The sequence below is a fragment of the Channa argus genome, chromosome 10 (genome assembly GCF_033026475.1).
Source record: "Channa argus isolate prfri chromosome 10, Channa argus male v1.0, whole genome shotgun sequence".
Taxonomy (NCBI): domain Eukaryota; kingdom Metazoa; phylum Chordata; class Actinopteri; order Anabantiformes; family Channidae; genus Channa; species Channa argus.
Window position 1 is genome coordinate 2,016,509 of NC_090206.1, and position 18,660 is coordinate 2,035,168.

An 18,660-nucleotide genomic window follows, 5' to 3' on the forward strand; every position below is an offset into this window, starting at 1 on the left:
TTTGACAAAGACACTGAACAACAAGTTTCTTCTGGTGGGTCAGGTTAGATGAATGGCAGCTTTCATCATTGTGTGATTGTGAGTGTAAATGAGAAGCAGCATGAAGCGCGTTAGGTACAAAGCGAAACAAACAACAGTCCTAAACTTCTACATACGCATCCATGTCCAGTATTCCTGTTGATAGAAAGACAAAAGAAAGTATTTTTCAAATGTTGGCAACTCTGACACAGAAGATCCTCCAGTATTCTTGCCACTAGTGTGACTTCAGAAAGACTTTTCAGTTCTTCATAATCTGTATTCCAGCTCAAACTTCTTTTTGTTGAATTTTAGGTTACTCAGACCAATGTCAATGTTCTATTACATCTGTTCTTATAAAAATTACACTAATAATATGCACAGAACATTACAATTAATAGTGAGGCTGTTATAGCGTGTCATAGCTGTACGTTTGGCGTTGCCGGTTGTATGGAATATAGAGCACAAACTAATGAATTTAGTTGTCATGGCTTCAAATGTATTTACTCACAATCACAAGTAATGACAGATTATGACCTAATGAGGAAGTTGAGAGTCAATATGAACAGTGTTTTATTTAAAGGGTTTAAATGCTTTAAAATATTTCCCAGCAAGGGTATGTCCTAAATCACACCCAGTGATCTTAGTAATCTTAGTTACTAATCATAGACTGATCTGCTTTTTCCTGTTAAACCACAGTTGATGAACATACACAACATTTCTCAAACAGCAACATACAGAAACAACTGATGGCTATAAATCTTATACAATAATTATTTGTATGTGTATGATATGATTTACAAAAGTAATCCTCTACTAATTTACTATGCACAGATAAATCCATATTTAAAAAGTTAAACATACGCAGCTAAGCAGCTTAATTATCTGCTTAGATCGGATATATGTGAGAAACCATAAAAAAATCCAGTTGCACTAAATATACTGAACACAATGTTTTTACTGCCCTGGCTGCTGAGCAAATGTTAGAGAGGTTGGATATGTCTAGAGGAACATAGAGTTAGAGAGCATTAATTTTTAACATTTTGGATAAAGTAAAAATGGTAAAATGGTAAATGTTCTGCACTTATATAGCGCTTTTCTACCTTTTGGAACTGAAAGCACTTTACACTGCTTCTTATTCACCCATTCACACACGCAATCACATACCGATGGGGGAGCTGCTATGCAGCTGCCCAACATTCACCGGGAGCAGCAGCAGTTATCAGAGATAAAGAGATATATGTCATAACTAAAGAGAGATATGTCATAACACAAAAAAACAGTACATTTAGTCAATACCTTTTAAATTTTTTTAATTGGATTTTTTTATTCACCAAAAAACAAAACAAAAACAAAAAACAGTGCAAATCACACAATACAAAACATAACAGCATAACAACAGTGTGAGATACGACAAAAAGACAAGACATGTGTTACCTATGTACAGTGTGTGTTTGCTTGTAAAGGTGCATCGGGGTTGGAGAAGTGAGGAGGGGTAGTGGGGGGAACAGGAAAGTTACTGCTACTACTAATACAACTACTACTACTACTACTACTACTACTAATAATAGCTATAATCATAATAAATTACTACTATTACTATTAATAGTGAGGTTTTCCAGTTTTGAAAAATTATTTTTTGGGTGACTATTGGGTTTTTATATTCAACTTGGAGATGATCAACTTCTGAGATGTTTTCAAGTAAACAGAGGGACGGAGATGTGGGGATTCTACAGCTCAGGATTGCGGAGAGTGTCTCTGTCACTTCTACTAAGAAACAATGCACCGGGTTGCAGGCCCACGTGGCATGGAAGTAATCGTCTGTGTTACCTGACGTGCATTGTTTCTTAAAACACTCTGGTTTTAGTTAGTGCAGGCCCCACATAGACTGTGATCAGTCTCTGGCTGAAAGCCTGGCATCACGCAGTGGAGTGGGTGGTTAGGATTGTCCAGGAATAAGAGGAGTTTGGACAACATTTTCCTCTCAGCCACAAATGGCAGAGGGTCCAGTTTCCCCCCCAGAACAGAACCAGACCTCCTTATTTGTTTGTGCAGTCTGTTACAGTTGCCCATAAGAAAAAAGGAGAGATGGAGTTTTTAATTCTCCCACTTTCTTCCTGTGTGCTGTTTGTCTTCATTCTTTACTTCCATCCCCATCTTTTCTTCCTTCTCTGGATCCCCTTACTGTACTTGCTACTGTGTTTATCCCATTGGGAAACAAAGTTAGATCCACTGAGCCCAGCAATTGCAGTGTAACCAGCACATCTTGAGAAAATGGGACAATGGGACAAAAGTAGGAGTGCAGCAAAAAATCCAGATAAAAACTCTTTCAAGCTGCATGATTTAAGGACGTAAACCAAATTTCCTTAGACTAGTTAGTTAACTGCACTAAAATTAGCAAAATATAAATCAGGAAAAAGATACAAGAGAAGAGAGATGACAACTGCAACAAACTTGGCTTGGCTGCTTGGCTCATGACCAGATTACTGGGAAACATTAAAGGTAATTATTATGTTTCTTTAAAACTGTAATTTGTGCCCTCTTGAGATTTACACTTTTGTCAAAGGGTGTATCCGACTGTGTAATGCCAAGGTGGAGAAGTTCAGAGAATAGCTTATTAATTAAAAGATACTACAGCCAAGTTATGCTCTATATCACACCCAACGACAACAATGAGCTACGCCTCATTAGATTTTTGTGTACAATTGTTCTTTGCTGCACATTTGATCTGCTTTATCTTGTTTATTAACACACAACATACTATAAGGTCAAGGATAATTAGTAAGAAAATAATGACAGATTTACAATACAGCAGATATGGACATAGAATAAAAATCTGCATGCTCAAAGTGGGGGAGGGTCAAAGAAATGAGACGGAGCATCAGGAGAGAATAGTCGGGAAAGCAATATTGTGCATATTTTTTTTCCGATTTGAGGAGTTTGGAGTTTAGAGAGCATATCATTTCCTGTAGAAAGTAGTGCATTCTTATTCAATTTCTTTATTCAGGAAACAGAGCCATAATGTTTAATTGGACTAAACATTTTCTAACTATGAAATGAAAAGGACAGTGCAAGTGTAAGTCAATGAGTAAAGCTCAAAAACAGCTGAAATAGAAAATGAAACATCATACTGGAGCATCATTAGCCCAGTACTGTTCAATATTATGAATAATTATATATTTGAAGATGTTGGAAGAGGATTTTGAATGTCATTATTTGCAAACAAGGAATTTGAAGAGTTCAAAAAGATTTGGGTTCTATTGAAGAACGCGTGAACAAACAGGGCTTTAGAATTTACACAACACTTTACATTTACATTTGGTCATTTAGCAGACGCTTTTATCCAAAGCAACTTACAAGTAAGGTACAAGGCAGCAAAAATCTAAGTCAGTTCTAAAAAAAAGAGCAGTTGTGAGTGACCAAACAAATGGAAGTGCATACTTTATGTAGGAGGCAAATAAAGTATCCAACCATCCATCATCTTTAATCATTTAACCTGTTCAGGGTCACAGGAGGCCTGAGCCAGCTGTCACTGGCGAAGAGGCGGGGTACAGTTTGCCAGCAGCTGACAGTTAGATTAAAACCTAGGACCTTCTAGCTCTGAGGCGGCAGCTTTAACCAGTCCATCACTGTACTGTGAAACAAACTGAATTTCTGATAGTTCTGAGAATAATATACACTAACAAGAAAATGTTCGTAAAAAACAAACTATTTTATGTAATTACTGAAATGAATTCCAAAACTCAAAATACCAATTTGTAATTTATCTGCAACAATTTAATCAACAGGTAAACTATCTAAAACCTAAAAGATTACTTACACAATTCTTGATAGTTCCGAGAATAATATACACAAGCTTGGAATCACCAAAATGTCATGTTTTCATTAAAATGTAAAAAAGTTTGGATGCTGTTAAATTGATCTTGCATGTCCTTCCTTCATGTAAAACACAATTTAAAAAAAAGGTTTACACTACAGTCTCAAGAGATATGCTGCAACTGGATCCAATCCAGACAGACAATGCAGTGGAACGCCCAAGTTCACAAGCCTCAATGCTCCTGAACTGGCTGCATCATTGAATAAATGAGAGAAACTAGTGTGCAAAGACACTGTGAGTAGAATACTAAGGTCAGCTGGCTCCATGGGCAAGAAAAATGGGCAAGAAAAATCTCCTACTAAGATTGGGAAAGTGGAAGGAAAAGTGGCAGTGTGAAGACGCTTAAACAGTGGACTCTTTGTCTTGAAGATGAATCTTGTGGACTGATGAGTCAACGTTTGAGGTTGACTTGAATCAGAATCGGACTTATTGACTAAGTATTCTAACACATACATGGAATTTGCCTTAGTTTCTCTGAAGTGTGCAGGGCATCTCCTTTTCCATTTTTAGGGCCAGGTCAGCAGGAGAGTGTAAATTGGGAATATCCAAAGAAGAGAGCCCACCTGGCTTGTCTGGAATTTAGGCATTTGGTAGTTGTAGATAATCTAGATTCTTGTGATCATTCAGGAGAAAGAAGGGAAGTTTGCCCCCCTCCAGCCAATGATGCCTTTCCTCCAGAGCGAGCTTGATAGCCAATAGTTCACGGCTAGCAATCTTATAGTTTCTTTGAGCAGGAGACAAATGGCAAGAGAAGAAAGCACAGAGGTGAGTTGGAGGAGGAAGTGTTGGAGGATTGCTCGCATGTGCGCGAAATGCTCAGTCTTGGGAGAAGATCAATATATCATCAAGAATGGCAAAACCAGGTACTCAATGCCCAGCATGTTGCAGACATATAGAAAGCAGGTTTCCATTCATACAGGCAATCCTTGCCACAATACAGGCAAGGATTCCCCTTAATCCGGTGTTCTTGTTATTCATGGGAAATACATTTTTGGCCCAGTTTTATGGGTTCAGGTAAAGTAGGACGGAGTTGATGGACAAGGTACTTTAGTGGCGAGTGGGTGTCTTCTCATATTGTATCTCTCTATACCAGCTATCTAACCTTGTGACTGCTTTGAAGAGTTCCTTCAGAGACCTGGGAAGGAGTTAGAAAGCAAGCAGGTTCTTCCGACAATTGTTAAGACCATTATCAAAGGCATCAAAGTTTAGTAAAGTAAAACATTTGTCCCACCATGGCTGCTGCTTCTGCAGTGGAATGAGCTGCTGAATTTGCTTCAGAAATTTGCATTATTAACTTTTTTTAATGTGTCACATTTCATAATCTGCAAATAGTGTTCTGGCTGATGTCATAAAACTCCTTAGTCTGGGTTCAACATATTACATCTTTTCAAGCAATGCATCAGAATAGCTAACCAAATCACATGATGCTAACACAGCTTTCTCTGCTGCAACAACAGCTCTCGGAAAGAGATGGAGACCTGCCACAACTAGATCCAGCTTGATTAGAAATAACAGGCTGTTCTACTCCACAGGGTTGGCATAACAAAGAAGTGTCTTCCTGGTCAACAACTAACTAGTTTTAGACAAACCAAATGTAAAACTTTTTCTTCAGGAGTCCACATGGTTTACTCATGGGCAGGCAACAAAAAAAAGCTACCTATTCGCCACAGCAAACAGGAAAGCTACGCACAGAATAATTCATCTGCAAAATGTTGTGTCATGCCAGGAAGAGTCATCATTGTTTTTTTAAAGTAATCGGCTTTGGAATATTTTAAATTGTGTTAACTTATTTTTGTGACACTGTTTGCCTCTGGGGTGATGATATGACCCACATATTTCACCTTTGTTGTGCAAGCTGCAATTTAGAAAGAATTATCTTATGGCTTTTGTCTACAAGAAGTTTTAACAGGTCCATATAAATGGTCTGCACTTATATATATAGCGCTTTTCTACCTTTTGGCACTCAAAGCACTTTACACGGCTTTTTATTCACCCATTCACACTCACACACAGATGGGGGAGCTGCTATGCAGCTGGCCAACACTCACCAGGAGCAACTAAGTTGGGGTTCAGTGTCTTGCTCAAGGACGTGTGACCAGACATGTGACCAGAAGAGCTGGGGATTGAACCAACAACTGTAAGATTGATGGATAACTGCTCTACCTTCCTGCACCACAGTCACCCCATAAATCTTTTGTATATACATCTTTAGCAAATCATCTAAGTACTGTTACTAAAAACAAACAAACAAACACAAACATTTGTCACAGAGAAAGAATGATATGTACATTTGTTTGTACACTGTTGGATAAAACCACAGAGAAACCAGTGTGCACAGATACTTTGTGTAAAAAGCTCAGCTCAGCTGGCCTCGTGGGCAAAATTGCTAAGAACCACTTAAATGGGTTTTATGAAGCCTAACTGACCCAGAATCCTATTTTATTTTCTCCACTCTGCAATGGTCTACAATAGATAAGTAAGAGAGCTTTTTTTTTCAAACTCTTAGAGATGTGTTCTGCAGAACAACATACAGCAAATCCAGACCTGAGTTTATAGTTTTCTTTGTGAATTTAACAATGTGAAACAGCAGTTACTAGTTTAGCTCCAAATAAGTGTGGAAGCACAAGCACTACTTAACGTGGCTTCATCCATAACATTTAACAAGGCTCTTTTCTAAGGTATTTCTTTCAGGTGTCCACTTGGGACTGTGTTCTTATGTGAGTAGTAGGAGTTGGATTTCTTTTATCTGGTGTTGGTAAGTTTTACCCAGTTTCATAAAAATATAACATAATTAAGATACCTGAATTAACATAAACATTTAGTGATAAATTTAAGTCACATGCTTAACCCTTTACCAGGCAAGGAACCTTACACGATAACTTTTTGACTTTGATTTCCCACCTCAGTCTGAAACTTTTTTAAATCAAAGAACAAATGTCCTCTTATATCTACCAAGTATTTCAATAAGTGCCCTATAAAGGGTTAAATAACCTTTTCACTTCAGTGTAAAAGCTTTTTTAATAATAAATAGGTGAATGTCAAATTATTTATTAACAATAATCTGTGTTGGCTCAGTGGTAGAGCATTGGCTTAAAATGCAATAGGCCACAGGTTCAAATCCCACCCAGCCAAGTTTGGCCCTACCCAGCCATCAAGGACAACCCTGGTGCTGGTCCTGAGCCCTAATAAAATGGAGGGTTGTGGCAGGATTCAATTAAACTTTATTTATATAGGACCAATTCACAACAAATTAATGTCAAAGCACTTTACAGAATAAAGTCAAAAAGATGTATAGAGAAAACACAGCAATTGCCCCCTAGAGCAAACCCTAGGCAACAGTGGAGAGCAAAGTGAAGTTTTGTTCTCCTTCTACATATGTGGTCACATCTTCATAATTGTACTTCCTGCTCATCATTATTAATAGTAAACAGGCTATAAAATGCTTTTAAAATCTGTTCCCAGGATGCATGCTGTAAAAATATGCTTTCTAATGTGGATATTAGATCATTTCAAAGTAATTCTTCAAGTTAACAAACATTAGGTATTGTACAGATTTTTCAATTCAATTCAATTCAATTTTATTTATATAGGCGTAATTCACAACAATGTCATCTCAAGACACAGAATAAAGTCAAGACTAAAAGATGTATAGAGGGAACCCAACAATTCCCCCTTGAGCAAGCCAAGCACTTGGCATGAAATTACTTCCCTGTTCAATTTTTTGTCTAATTGCTTTGGACTTTTCAAACATTATCACCACCTAGTGCTGCACCCTTTCAACTGCAACATTATTAAGGTCAGACATTGTTAGTGTACTACAAACACAGCAACTATCAATTGCATCGGTGTTTGCTATTTCTCCAAATGCTTCAATCTTATGTTTAAAAATTGCTTAATAATCCAACTTAATTAGCAACTAGATAGCATAAGTACATTAAAAAGAGAAAGCATATCATTTTAGTTTGCTATTTGAAACCTACATTTTAGAATGCAATGTACACATCAGAACATATTCAGATGGATTTCCATAAGCTCCTTTACCACCCTATTAATATACAACATTATCAACTTATACTGTGTTTACACAATTGATGTATTTTTGGGGTGTGGTAATTGCTGTATCTGAATCATTTGGGCTTTTAGGTTTTCAGTCATTATTTACTTTGGCAAACTTTACTTAATTACTACTTTGTATTGTTGCATAAATATTGCACGTCATTGGTGATAGACCTATTGTATTGGTGTTTTCTAATCACTGGATTTCTATTCCATGATGCTGCAGCCTTTGTATTTGCACATACATAAATATTGTATGGCTTCTTTTAATCAACACTGATACGATTTACTCAATAAAAGAAATAACTGATAAAATGATAAATCAATGGTAAAAATATATATCTCTATATAGGAGCACTACTAAATACTGTTTTTTTTAATGTGTGGTTACCTCAGCCATCTTTTATGGCGTAGTCTGCTGGTGCAGTAGCATCTCTACAGCAGACAGTAAGAGACTGGATAAGTTGATCAGGAAGGCCAGCTCAGTCCTGGGGATGACCCTGAACACAGGTGGCACCTTGCAACAGAATGAATGACACTTGAAAGGCAAGGTTACTGAAGAATGTAGACACGCTTCACAAGGAAGCAGGAGATGGGCTGAGGCTGAAAGACAAATATGTTGGCTTTCAGCCATGAGTGGCTGTCAATGTATCTTCAACCGAAACCACAAAAGATATTGACTTAACTGGGTTTTATACAGTCTAACTGACCCGAAACCCTGTTGTTTCTTTTGTCCAGTCAGCTTTTTATAAGCACAATAGAAGCTTTTATGCACTACAATAGACCAGTAAGACAGCTTGTTTTTTATTAAAACTGCTTTAATCAGCAGAATTTTTGAATTTGTCAATGCAAAATAACTACTAGTTAGTATTTTAGAGAGAAAAACTCTCACCAAGGTTCTCTGCTAACGTATTTCTTTCAATGGTCCAGTTGTTAGTGTGTAGGTATGTGAGTAATAGAAGTTATTTTTTTTCTGATGGTGCTGATTTTGTAGTCAGCTCCATAAAAACACTGCAGACGAAGAAAATGTTAGAAGATAACATAATTAAATATAGCATAAATGAAAGAGTCACTCAAACCTCAAACTGTTGAAAATATGGTAATTTTGTTTCATGTATTAATTTGAGAAACATCACAATTTTGGTTGTGATGCATCACATTCAGGTTTGGTTATCAGAAGACTGAATCATGCCACCTTCCACCTAACGACCCTTTTCAGGCCAGGGTGGAACAAAGACGTTATCTGGAAGATATAGTTGGGTTCTCTGGCCACTTTATTCAGACTTATGAAACTGTTTGGATAAGTAGCAAAACATTTCTAACCAAGAAGAAACGAAGTCTAGTTGACATAATTGATCTCCTCCTCTGTGCACGATAATCTGTTTTGGTCCACATTGTCTCTGCATTGTAAATTTAAGCCACATGCTTAAGCAACTTTTCTACTTCAGCTGAGTATAAAAGCTTTTTTAAGCTATTTCAGTTTTATTTTCTCCTGGTTTTTTCACTAAAAATATACATAAGAATAGGTGAATGGCAAATCATTTAATAACAATAAGAGTGAAAAAGCCACAAATATCAGAAATAATTGATTTCAAGGTCAATAACACTTGGCATGAAATTATTTCCCTGTTCGCATTCATGTGTAATTGCATAGGACATTCCAGAATTACCCCCACCCAGTGCTACACCCTTTCAGCTGCACATATATAAACACCAGACATTCTGTCAGTCATCCATCAGTTGCAGCTGAGAGACAATATTCGCTTCTTTCACCTTTCTCTGTATAAATATCTGATTTTCTCATCCTCACAGACATTATACTTGTTTTGCTGTACACTGCTGTACCTACTCTAACTGTCAAACCCTTTTTAACATCTTTTAGGTCTGGTTGAACCAACAGGTACTGCACTGGTATTTGTCTTTATTTCAATTAGTCTTTTATTTATTTGTTTATTGTGTCGCATCTGATTTAATGAGAATGATTAGTGCAATGTTTAATGTGGTGTAATATGATATAGAACCATGTTGTTTTTCAGACTTTCATATCTGAGATTCCTGTCCCCATCCTAACACAGTAAAGATAAATAGATCTTTGTTTTCTATTAATCTGGACAAGCTGACTTAGTTTACAAAAAGGAAGCAACTGATTGCCCTAAAAATTTAAAGTGAAGGATAATGGAGAAACTAAGACGTTTCTGATTAATTTTTCTTACATAATGATGCAGACATTATTGTATGTTTCCATTAAAAAAAAAAAAAAAAAAAAATTCCAAAGCACAAACAACATGTTTATCATTTATCTGGAACAATATAAATTACTGATAAACCAAACTCAAAAAGTTTAAAGTACGTTTTACAAAAAAATCTCCACAAATACCAGTTTTTCTAGATATTCAAGTGTACATGCTTTTAAACTTTTCATTAATACCCGTCCATGTTTAAAACACAATTTAAATGTGTACACTATAGTCTCCAGAGACATGCTGCAACTGTATCCAATCAGGACAGAAGATGCAGTGGACAGCACAAGTACACTAACCTCACTGCTACTAAACTGGCTGTATTTTTGGATAAAACAACAGAGAAAGCAGTGAGCACAGACACTGTGAGTAGAAAGCTCTGGTCAGCTGGCTCGATGGGCAGAATTGCTCACAACAGCTTAATTGGGTTTTATGAAACTTAACTGACCCAAACTCCTATTTTATTTTCTCCAATCTGCAGTGTTGTTCTTAAGAAGATTTCATGCACTAGAATAGACGAATAAGAGACCTTTTTTTTTTTATAAACTGAAACTGTTTTAGAGATGTGTTCTGCAGAACAACATAAAGTAAATCCAGGCCTGAGTTTACAGTTTTCTTTGTGAATGTAACCAATTGAAACAACAGTTACTAGTTTAGCAGAGAAGATGCTCCAAATAAGTGTGGAAGCACAAGCACCTCTTAACTTGGTTTCATCCATAACACTAACCAAAGCTTTCTTCCAAGCTGTTTCTTGCATTTGTGACTATGTACTCATGTGAGTAGAAGGAGTTGGATTTCTTTTATCTGATGGTAGTTCTATAACATTACAGTTAAAAATATTACAAGATAACATAAATAATAACAGAATAACAAACAACTTTTTTGAAATTGATTTCCTACCTCAGTCTGAAACTTTAAAAAAAATAAAATAAAAGAAGGAACTAATGTCGTTTTATATCTACCAATAACACTCCAGGATTGAAATTGAAAATGCGATAAAATGGAAACGTTTTTATCCTTAATTAGCTCTTTAATATCATAAACCTTAGCAACTACTGAGGAAACAATGCATGGGATAAAAAACTGACTGTTGACAACAGTAAAGAGAACAATAATTTTGGTTTTGAAGGAAATTTCAGTCAAACCAAGACAAGTTAAAAGAAACAGCTGTTCAGTAGCTGGCAAATTGTTGCAGCACTAATGAGGGTGTGGGGTCCAGGGTAAAACTCTGTATTTAAGTTTGTTCTACCTAAAGATGTCAGTGAATACAACAATTCATTTATAACAGTGTATTAGTTTGAGTAGTATATAATACAGTTGTTAAAATAGGAACAAAATCCAGTTTAACTTTACAAACTGGAAATTGTTTCTGCAGAGACTAATCACTGTTGCTAAATTTATATGATTTTAATTATGATTAACTCCAAAAATTTTAAAATGTATTTATTTTAGTTGTTAGTGTTCAATGTACTTCAATACTGACAAAGTTTGTCTGACTCTGAAGGTCCCTGTTTGATCATTGTTGTCTTGGGTAAGTTTCTAACATGCACGTCATTATCATAATTAACATCTAACTATAAATAATGTCTTACAGTCAGCAATGATTGAAATAGAGAATCTGAGTAAATTCAAAAGCAAATTAAAGTGAGTGAAAACTCTGGTGACACTGGTTCAGCAGCATCATGACAAGATGGCATCTAAAACTAATGATGTCAAACTTCGCGTGCATTGTTTAGACTAAGCGAAGACTGCTGACTGACTATTCAGCTATTCCTTATGGCTACTGATCATGTAGAAACATTTGACTAAAGGTTGCAGCATTTATTTAGTATGAGGGTGAGCCTTCAAACTGTGGAAAGACTTTCTTTGTGAAACGTATCATTTCAGAGGATATAGATAATATTTCATGCTGGTAGCCTCTTTATGACCAGTTGTTACAAATAACAATAACCGTTTGGCCCTTTTAGCTTGTGTATCTAGCCCATGTTTTTCCCTGTACTTGCCAGCCCCCCGGCATTCTTATTAAACTGAATTTACTTCCCTGCTTCAGCCAGTGTGTGGGGGCTGAGTTTGCTTTTGGGTCATGGTCTGACTTACCTTTAACAGGTATTGTTTAGGTCTAGGTCGTTTTCTCAGTTTTAAGAAATGTGCAGATTGCAAAGTGCGCTGGTACTTCAACATACATGGATTTCCCAATACTTGTCTGTGCATAGAGTATGGCAAAAAGGTCCATATCACTCTTTACACACTCTTGTTACTGACTGTGAATCAGTGCCATTGTATATTTAAGAAGATGTTGGCACGTGTCAGTGCTATGTGAGATCCTGCCTCTTTTGCGGCCAAGGTTTCTTCTTAGCAATCCTTGCTGCTTCACATGATTTTTTCCTGGTTCCCCACTCAAGGTCTTTTTATTGGTCTTTTACAGTACACAGCTAGCTTCTCTCCTGCAGCTGCATGCTTCTCCCAATATTAGACACCACGTTAACCACAATACCCAAGGCTACTTTTTTTAGGTGAGGAGCGGGTATAGTGAATATATACCTCCAATTCACAACAAAGTCATCTCAGTATCTATGGGAATGATGAAAGTCACTCCTGGTTTGAACCCAATATCTGTGCTATTTAGACTGTTAGCCCCCGTGAAGTAGACATGATTTGTAACATTTATATACTGCATAGATACCCTCGCTGTAGATGGATTCTCAATAATGCTGGCATTATTTTTTTCACTATTTTTGGGATGGTCTCGTAAAAACCTACAGAGTAATGTTGTACACTTCCCTTGTTTTTGTGTTGTAGATATTTATAACCACATCCCCATGTGAAAAATTGTTCCAAGCTCTAGGAAGCTGTACCTCAATAAGCCCCACCTCGTGAGGATCCTTGAGAACTATACATATGCAAGTTTTGTTCTGTGATTTACATATTTTATTGTTTGGGAGAATCTGTGAAAATATCAGTAGAAGGATGCTGAGGTTGGAGCTGCCAGGCAGGAGGTCTAAAGGAAGACCAAAGAGGAGATTTATGGATGTAGTGAGAGAGGACAAGAAGTTAGTTGGTGTGAGAGAAGAGGATGCAGAGGTCAGAGTTAGATGGAGGCAGATGATTTTAGTTGGTAAAGTTCTATTAAACCGCTCTGCAACAGATGCCTTGGTCTCATTTATATTTGAAAAATGACAAATATTAAGAGACTTTAAGATGCTTTGGAAAGATTTAACATATAATTCTGTACCAGAATCTGACATCAGAGTTTGAGGAACGCGCCCCTCGCTGAGTATGTTGCAAAATGCTTTTGTTACAGAGACCCCCGATTAATCTTTAAACACCTCACCCATGCATACTTGGAGAAAACAATAATAAATGTCAACAGGAAGCTCATGTTATAATTTTCCTCAGAATAGGCAGCCATGTCCACCAAATCTGCTTGAAACTGTTTCTGTCGCACTAACCAAAATCTTTTTTGGAAAATGTTTGGCTGCCTTGGCGTGAAGAGGTTTTACATCCTGTTTCAGTAAATACTTTTTAACTTCTGAGAGCAATGGTTGCACCGCTACAGTTTATGTATACTCCAAAGACCTCTGGGATGGACGGATCCTAATATGTTTTTGCAGATGGCTTTTCATGCTTGAGAAACACAAAGACAATCATATGGAGTTATTCATCACATACTGATATTTCTGCCATGCAATGAACATCTTTTTTCTTTACAACATTATAAAAACATCAATACACACTTTGCTTTTTACCTTAGTCAATTTTACACACTATATCCATTACTACTAAGATTATCTAAATTATTAATTACTTGTAACTTCTCATAATGTTCACTTCTTCCAGGACATTTTCATAAAAATCAATGCATTTAAATAACTGACAGGTAACATCCTCCACTAAGCCTCGAAGCTTAGGTTTGTAAATCCTGGAGTCGCCAGTTTTTTCACAGTAATCATGTTCTAATACTTGGTCAAAAGAATCTCTGAAGAGACGGTTGCAGATTCTCCAACCAACCCATTTATATTTACGGTTGATAGAATTGTTGCAACATGCATGGCATCCTGTCTGTTCATCTTCAGCCATGCATCTGTAACACCCAGCTCTTTTGGATCCCTATATATTCTCACAGATGCAGCGGCTAAAAATGGAGATGGGGTTATCGGAGTTAGTAGATTAGAATAAATGTGATAGTGGAGTTCCTCTTCCACACCTGCCCACCTGTACTCTGAAGAGGCCTCATGTTGATCATTCCTCTCGTGGTCATCAGTTACATTATACAAAGGCGGAGGAATTGGTGATATGTTGGGAAGCACTGCTTCTTCTTCATCTTCAGCAAAAGCACTTTGTGCTGTCTCCTTATCATAGACGCAGTTATCTATCACCCAAACTGGAAAACTCAAAAACCACTATTTGTTATGGTGTACCATCCTCCAGTCCCTTATTCAGAGTTTCTGACTGAATTTTCAGATTTTTCTATCTGATTTAGTGCTTAGTACAGATAAAGTCATTATAGTGGGTGACTTTAACATTCATGTAGGTGCTGACAGTAACTGCCTGAGCACTGTGTTTTATTCATTAATAGAATAGATTCAATTGTTTTTTCCCAAAATCTAAATAAACCCACTCACTTTTTCAGTCACACTTTAGACCTTGTCCTTGCGTACCACTCTCTTCTGTCTGACCATTTTTTAAATAACATTTGAATTTATAATAACTGACTATACAGCAATTAGTAAAAAATTCCACTATAGCGGATGCTTATGTGAAAAAGCTGTCAACAAATTTAAAGAAATGATTCTTTCATCATTTTCTTCACCATTTGTCAATACAATGGAAAGTAGTCTCCTTAATGTTACTCCTGCACAAGTAGATTATCTTGTTGACAATTCTGCAGCCTCACTAGGTACAATACTCGATAGTGTCGCCCCTCTGAAAAAGAAGGCAGTAAACCAGAAGAGGTGATCTCCATGGTATAGTTCACAAACACGCAACTTAAAACAGGAAACACCATTGATCACAACATTTTATTACAGAGACTAGAACATGAAACTGGGATTAAAGGAACTGCACTAGGTTGTTTTAAATCTTATCTATCTGATAGATTCCAATTTGTTCATGTTAATGATGAATCCTCCATGCACACAAAGGTTAGCTATGGAGTTCCACAAGGCTCTGTGTTAGGACCAATACTTTTTACTTTATATATGTCTCCTTTAGGCAACATTATTAGAAAACACTCCATAAATTTCCCTTGCTATGCTGATGATACCCAGCTATATTTATCTATGGAACCAGACGAAAATAATCAGTTAATAAAGCTTCAAGCCTACAAGACATAAAGTCCTGGATGCCCTATAATTTTTTACTTCAAAAGTCAGACAAAACTGAAGTCATAGTATTTGGGCCCAAAAATCTCAGAGATATGATGTCCAAACATATTTTTACTCTAGATGGCATAAGTCTGGCCTCCAGTACTACTGCAGGGAACCTTGGAGTTATTTTTGACTAGGATTTGTCCTTTAACTCACATATAAAACAAATCTCTAGAACAGCCTTCTTTCACCTACGGAACATTGCCAAAATTAGAAGCATTCTGTCTCAAAGTGATGCCGAAAAACTGGTCCATGCATTTGTTAGCTGTAGGTTGGACTACTACTTTCAGGATGCCCCAGTAACTCCCTAAAGAGCCTGCAATTAATCCAAAATGCTGCAGTAAGAGTGCTGACTGGAACTAGCAAGAGAGATCATATTTCACCTTCACTAGTTTCTCTCCATTGGCTTCCCATTAAATTTAGAATAGAATTTAAAACCCTGCTTCTTACATATAAAGCTCTGATGGGTCAGACTCCATCATATATAGAAGACCTCATAGCACCATATTGTCCCAGTAGACCACTTCTATCTCAGAATGCAGGCCTACTTGTGGTTCCCAGAATTTCCAAAGGTAGAATGGGAGGCAGAGCCTTTAGCTATCAAGCTCTTCTCCTGTGGAACCAGGTCCCAGTTCTGATTCGGGAAGCAGACACCCTCTCTACTTTTAAGTCTAGGCTTAAAACCTTCCTCCTCCTTCCTCAAACCTTCCTCTTTGATAAAGCATATAGTTAGTTATAGTTATGCTGCTATAGGCTTAGACTGCTTGGGGATCCACCCCCCAATGTACTGAGTTCCTTTACTGCTCTTGACCACCTCTCCTCTAACCCCGCAATTGTCACCACTGTATGACATTAACTCTGTGTTTTCTCCCGTAGTCGTCTTTGTCCTTCTCTGTCCACCTCTCTCTGTCCCTTTCTGCAGGTGTCCCCAGCTTTGAAGCTGTGCTTCCATTAAAGGGAGTTTTTTTCCTCTCCACTGTTGCCTATGGCTTGCTCCAAGGGGCATGGTTGCGTTCTCTCTATACAGCTTTGTAATCTTGACTTTATTCTATAAAATGCCCTGAGATGACTTTGTTGTTAATTGGTGCTATATAAATAAAGTCGGATTGAATTGAATTAAATGCATAAAAAAGAACATTTTGTTCAAAAAAGTCATTTTGTTCAATAAACACAGCATATTTTTAGTAGTCTAGTGTAGTCTGATGATTCATGGCAGACAAAGACACTGGACACTTCGACTCTGGGATGGCAGGCTGGCTAAGGTTGGTACACACCGATGTACGGAAAAGTCTCCAGTCTTTTACCAGTAAACACATACATAATGAAAAACCATCTCAGTCAAAGCAAGGGAGGTGCTTCCAAACACCTATTAGTATATTGCTCACTACTACTCTCCTTTCGGCTTATTCTGTGAGTTCAGGGTCGCCACAGCAGATCATTGTTCGGGAAGCAGACACCCTCTCTACTTTTAAGTCTAGGCTTAAAACCTTCCTTTTTAATAAAGCACATAGTTAGTTATAGTTATGCTGCCATAGGCTTAGACTGCTGGGGGACCCACCCCCCAATGCACTGAGCTCCTTTCCTCCTCTTGACCCTCTCTCCTCTCCTCTCACCCCGCAATTGTCACCACTGTATGTCATTAACTCCGTGTGTTCTCTCCCGTAGTTGTCTTTGTCCTCCTCTGTCCCCCTCTCTCTGTCCCTTTCTGCAGGTGTCCCCCGGCTTTGAAGCTGTGTGTCTTCCAGCGTGAAGCTACTGATCCTACCAATCTGCCCGATGTTTTGTTGTTGCTTTTGTTGCTCTGTTCTTTTCTCTCTCCCCTTTCCACTCACCCCAACCGGTCGAGGCAGATGGCCTTCCACCCTGAGCCTGGTTCTGCTGGAGGTTTCTTCCGTTAAAGGGAGTTTTTCCTCTCCACTGTTGCCTATGGCTTGCTCCAGGGGGAATTGTTGGGTTCTCTTTATATATCTTTATAATCTTGACTTTATTCTGTAAAGTGCCCTGAGATGACTTTGTTGTGAATTGGCGCTATATAAATAAAGTTGAATTGAATTGAATTGAATTGAATGTTGATTTGGCACAGTTTTTATGCCGGATGCCCTTCCTGACACAATCAGCACTGCTGAGCTGGGGGAGGGGAATGGGCTGTTAGGGGTTCAGCGTCTTGCCCAGGGAAACTACAACATATAGCCAGGGCCGGGGATCGAACCACTCACCCTGTGGTCTGTAAGCAACTGCCTTACCCAGAATATTGCTCACTGGATAAGATAATTAAATGGTCTAGTTAGCGAATTGGGGAGTCACAGTTGAGTATAGAATTGCTGTACAACGGACAGGTGCAGCAGTTGATAAGCTTCATCTGTAATGATGACTGCCATCCTTTAGCCAGTGAATTTCAGCACAATTTCAATCTGGTTGGAGATTTAAAGACCTGAGATCTAAGACTAAGCGGCATGGAAACAGTTGTGTTCTTACTGCTATTACTCTTTTAAATAGGTCTCAGTTGAAAATTTGCACTTTTGCACACTAAAGATTTTTATTCGGTTTATTTACATCAAACATTTAACAAGTTTTAACACATTTTTTATTAGTTTTTGTTTTTTTATGATTTTATTAGCGTTTCAATGGACTTTGAGCTTTTATTTTTATCTGTTGTTGTTCTACTTACATCTAATTTACATCTTTTAAAATATGATCAGTAAGCTTTCTGAGTACTTGTTCATGTTTCTGTTCTTACTTGTTCCCAGTATTTGTCTGGTGCCTCAAATGTCTGTGTGTACTATGGTTATCTTCTGCTACTGCAAATCAGATCTTTTCATGGGTATAAATAATGTAACCTAACCTTACTAGAGCTGTTTAATTTTCATCCTAGGACTGCTGTGTTTAAGTTTTTGATGTGGATCTCTCACTCTCTCTCAGAGAACAAGTGATTGGTTTCCACCCTCATTCCTGGGGAGGCAAACATCCTTATTTCAGCAGTAATATTCATATACTGCAGCCTACGCTATAGACGAGGGCCAGTGGTGCTGGCCCTCGTCTATAGTGTTAGTGTTATAGATTTAGGAAGATAAAAGCTTGTGTCAGCTGTTGATGATACTACCCAAAT

General features: G+C 37.5%; 1 protein-coding gene across 2 annotated transcripts in view; it reads left to right on the forward strand.

Moving 5' to 3' along the window:
• LOC137134349 (chondroitin proteoglycan 2-like) overlaps positions 1-18,660 on the forward strand; it is a 78,119-nt gene that overhangs the window by 36,102 nt on the left and 23,357 nt on the right. The window contains exon 2 of one of the 2 annotated variants that reach the window (XM_067519084.1): positions 9,831-9,848. The exons of the other annotated variant lie outside the window; for it this stretch is intronic. The gene's annotated coding sequence lies outside the window, so the exon portion shown is untranslated. The remainder of the gene's footprint in view (positions 1-9,830; positions 9,849-18,660) is intronic. 2 annotated transcript variants of the gene reach the window in all.